We start from the raw sequence: 4,844 nt of genomic DNA on the forward strand, positions 1-4,844 counted from the left end.
GGCCCAGGATCGGATATTTAGATCGGAAAATAAAAGAGATTGTTTTAGTTAGGAACTAAAAACATCGGTGTGACTCAGAAAGAAAACGATAATCAGCTATGAGCGGAATTTATCAAATAGACAAATTGGAGGAGGGAAACTATGACTCATGGTCCATTCAAATGCGGTCTTTGTTGGTGCACGCGGAGTTGTGGAGTGTGGCATCTGGTGAAGCATCTGGTGATGTCACAGCATCGGATGTCCCTGAAGGTGCAAGGGCCAAGGATGAGAAGGCACTGGCAATGATCACGCTATGTGTGAAAACTTCACAATTTGGATACATCAAGAACTGCAAAAAGTCGGCTGAGGCATGGAAAAAATTAAAAAATGTCCATCAACCAAGTGGACCAGTACGAAAGGTTCAACTGTACAAGAAATTGCTAAGCAAGCGCATTGACCAGAGGCAAAGCATTTCAAGCTACATAAACGAATTTATTGATATTCTCGATGGCCTTAGTTCGGTAGGAATCGACCTAAATGATGAACTTCGCACAATTGTTTTGTTGTCGAGCCTTCCAGAACATTATGAAAATTTTGTAGTCGCCATAGAAACGCGCGACAGTCTCCCATCTTTTGACGTTCTATGTATAAAACTGAAAGAAGAAGGCGAGAGAAAGGGAAGCATTTGTTGCGACGCAGAAGCCGGCCGTGCAGAGAGCGCAAAAGAAGAGAAACAAAACAATTATATGTTTCAAGTGTGGTGAGCACGGGCATATGAAGGCTCGTTGTAAGAAAGAGAGCTCAAACGAAGGAAAATCAGCAAGAGGAGAGATCAAGCAGTGCAGCCTATTAAATGCGATGGACGCAGATAATTTGAAAAATAGTATGTGGTGTTTGGATAAAGGTGCGACGAGCCATATGTGTTGTGATAAGCAGTTATTCACAAAGTTAGAAAAACACACAGAACTGATTGGCCTGGCTGACTCCGGTTTTCTAAAAGCTGAAGGGAAAGGAGAGGTTCAGCTGAAGACAGATCTATGTACGCTGTCGTTAAAAGATGTTCTCTATGTTCCCAAAATGAATGGACATTTTTTCTCCGTGAGCAGCGCAGTAAAAAATAAATGTTTTGTCACTTTTGGGCAAGAATATGCGAAAGTAGTCCAGGACGGTGATTGTATTATAAAGGCAAACAAGGTTGGAAACTTATATATGCTTCAAGGAACACAAAACAGTTGTTTTGCTGCGATTAAGGCTGATGGTGCTTTGTGGCATGAAAGGTATGGCCATTTGAATATCAGCAGTATGAAAGACTTACAAACCAAAGGAATGGTGCGTGGCATTGAAAATTTGGTTTTCCCAGCAAGTATGAGTTGTAAAACTTGCATGCTCAGCAAGATTCATGCGCAGCCATTTCCTGTTGCATCCACCAACAGATCGCAAGACATTTTGGAATTAATTCATGCAGATGTGTGCGAACCATTTGGCACACAATCACTTGCTGGATCGAAGTACTTTCTAAGCTTCATCGATGATAAATCAAGACGTATATTTGTGTACTTTCTACGGCGGAAGGATGAAGTCTGTAATAAGTTTGTCGAGTTTAAAACACTGGTTGAACGGCAAACGGGAAAAAACCTTAAATGTATCCGGAGCGACAATGGCGGTGAATTTGTCAACAAATCGTTTGATGAATTTTTGAAGAACCATGGGATCGAGAGGCAGCTGACAGTTGCCTACACTCCACAACAAAACGGCGTTGCTGAGAGAACAAACCGCACCCTGGTAGAGATGTCAAGGTGTATGCTGGTCCAGTCAGGATTAGGCGAATCCTTGTGGGCTGAGGCAGTCAACGCCGCTGTATATGTACGGAATCGATCACCAACAAGTGCGCTGACCAGTATGACGCCTATGGAAGCGTGGACTGGTAAGAAACCTTTTGTTGGTCATCTAAAAGTTTTTGGCTCCATTGCAGTTGCCTTGGACAAGGGTCCAAGGAAGAGTAAGCTTCAACCAAAAGGCAAAGAATATCGCATGATTGGGTATTCGGTAGCAGCTAAAGGCTATCGACTGTATGATCCGGTGTCCCATCAGGTGATTGAGAGGCGAGATGTCCTCTTTAACGAGCTCCAAGGCGACAGGGATGCAGTCGCAATCAAGTTTCCTATGAAGGAAGTTACCATGAAGTCGGAAGGTACTGAAGGAAACGCTGATGAGGGTGACAGCGACGACCCTGATGAGAATGACAGCAGCGATGGAGGAAGCAATGTCGAAGACAATACCAGTAGCAGCGACTCTAACCCCTACGAGAGCGCAACTAAGAAAGCAGACTCAGATGATACGGTTCCTCGTGTTGGACCTGGCAGACCAAGGCTGATTCAAACAGGCAAACCTGGCCGCCCGAGAAAGGAGTACAACATCCTTGGTTCTCTGGTTGCCAGCAACGTGAAGATTCCATTATCCTATGAGGAGGCATTGAAAAGTACTCAAGCATCACAGTGGTCCGAAGCGATGCAACGTGAATATGATTCACTAATGGCGAACCAGACATGGCAGTTGGCAGACCTACCAACAGATCATCGGGCAGTTGGATGCAAATTGGTGTATAGCCTGAAACGCGGTAAAGATGGCCAGATTGAGCGGTTCAAAGCACGGTTGGTAGCTATGCCGAAACATTTTCACCAGTTTGCAGACTGGAGAGCGTGCGATTTATTCTCGCTCTAGCAGCAGAATTGAAATTGTTTGTCAACCAAATGGATGTGTGCACGGCATACCTCCACAGTGACCTGAGTGATACGGTGTACATGAAGCAACCACAAGGGTACATTGAACGATCTCATCCAACTAAGGCGTTGTTGCTTAAAAAGGCAATATATGGATTGAAGCAATCAGGAAGGGAATGGAATGCTAAACTAAATGGCGTCCTTATTAAATTGGGATTTGTTGCCTGCGATAATGAGCCTTGTCTCTACCAGCAAATAGGTAAAGGTAACTTATCGTTAATCCTGATATATGTTGACGATTTACTTATAGCATGCCAATCCAAAGAAGACTTGCTCAGTATTAAATCGGCTATTTCCAATTCGTTCGAATGCGTTGACAAAGGTGTTCCAGAGCTGTTTTTGAGTATGGAGGTGCACCGTGAAGGTGAGCTTGGGCCTATCACCATAGGCCATTCGCAATATATCAAGGAACTATTGCAAGCTCACGGCATGGAGAAATGTAGACCAGTGGCTACTCCGTTGGATGCGGGTATCCAGGTAGATTGTACTAATGAGCAGTGTCAAAGAGTTGATCCTGTCAAGTATCAATCCATGATTGTGGATTGTGGATGTGGCTGGCACTCACAACCAGACCAGACATTTTGCATTCAGTTGCAAAGTTGGCTCAGAGAAATCAAGATCCGCAAGCTGAGCATCTGGCTGGCGTAAAACACGTTCTAAGGTACCTAGGAGCAACGGTCAATTTCAAATTACACTACAAAGAGTGTCATCAGCCTCTGACTGGATATGTGGATGCGGATAACCGGAAGTCCTATACGGGCTACGTTTATTTTTTGGCAGGTGGTCCAATTTCTTGGCGATCCGAGAAACAACGAAGCGTGGCACTAAGCAGCACGGAAGCAGAATACATGGCACTGTCGGCTGCGTGTATTCTTACTGCAAAGTACTGCAAAATGAAAAGTATTTATATCTTATGAATTGTTGTGTTCCTCATTTCTTATGCGTGCAACCATAATATACCACAGCGAAACGTTGCAAGGTATTTATAGTATTTATTATTTAGTATTTATCCGGCAAGACGCAAAGAAGCATGACGCAGCCCCAATGTAAACAGCCTATAAAATTGAATGAATGCCCTAAAATTTTGTGGTGAAATATGCAGAAATATGAAAAAAAAGTGAATATAGCGACATATTACTGGAGCAGAATTTATATTTGGTTCAATATACCAATTACGTACCGCAGTGAAAAAAAATCAGGGAAGACAAACAGAAAGCCTAGTACTCAGACGCGTTTAACTTTCCGCTTCAACACGATTTTTCCTCAAGGAACAAAACGAACTTTTTCTTAAAGATTTGGGGCTTAGAAATGGTTTGATGATATTTTTTTTTTTCTATGGCAGAACTTTTTTTTAAAGAATTTTTGAAAATTGGTATTTTTTTTTAAAGCTTTTTTCAGAGGTAGCGCTTGTTTTTTTCACATAACTCTAGTATCTTACGTCAGGTTGTAAAGAACTTTGCTATTTTGAAAAGATAATTCAAACAGCTAGAAGTTAAGCCCAAACACTTTGTGATTACTGCTTACCGTCTGGGAAATATAAACCATTGAAATGCAAAAATGATGATTTTTGTACGGTATTTTTTACGAAATTTTGACTTTAAAAACTCAGGAAAAGTCGAAAAAAAATCCTGTGTCCCCTATTTTTTTGTGTATAGGTGCATTAATTTGGCGTCGTTTAAGGTATCGCTCATTAAAATCTATGGAGAGAATTTGGAGCTAAAATAAAAAAAATCTAAAATCTTTAAAAAATTTTAAATCTCCATATCTATCAGAAAAAGTCGGTTTGGATCCTTGAGGAAAAAAAAAGTTCGATTTTGTCGAGTAGTGTTATCGAAATCGGTTGTGGAGATAAAACTACAGCAACTACCCTCTATGGCCCCCCTCGGAGAACTACCATCTTGCCGCGATGAGGGGGCTTAGTAAGCGTGAGGAACCCAAGAGCTTTACCGGCGGTAGCGTAATGCTGCCAGAAGGGCCACCCAAGCCGGGCAGGTCTTGGGGGAGCGCCGAAGCTAAAAGTAGTTCACCCTGGCGGTAGGGATAAAACGCATCCGTTATGGGGGAATGTCCAATAACGAAAAAACT

Source organism: Drosophila obscura, unplaced genomic scaffold, assembly GCF_018151105.1.
Source record: "Drosophila obscura isolate BZ-5 IFL unplaced genomic scaffold, ASM1815110v1 contig_194, whole genome shotgun sequence".
Classification (NCBI taxonomy): Eukaryota; Metazoa; Arthropoda; class Insecta; order Diptera; family Drosophilidae; genus Drosophila; species Drosophila obscura.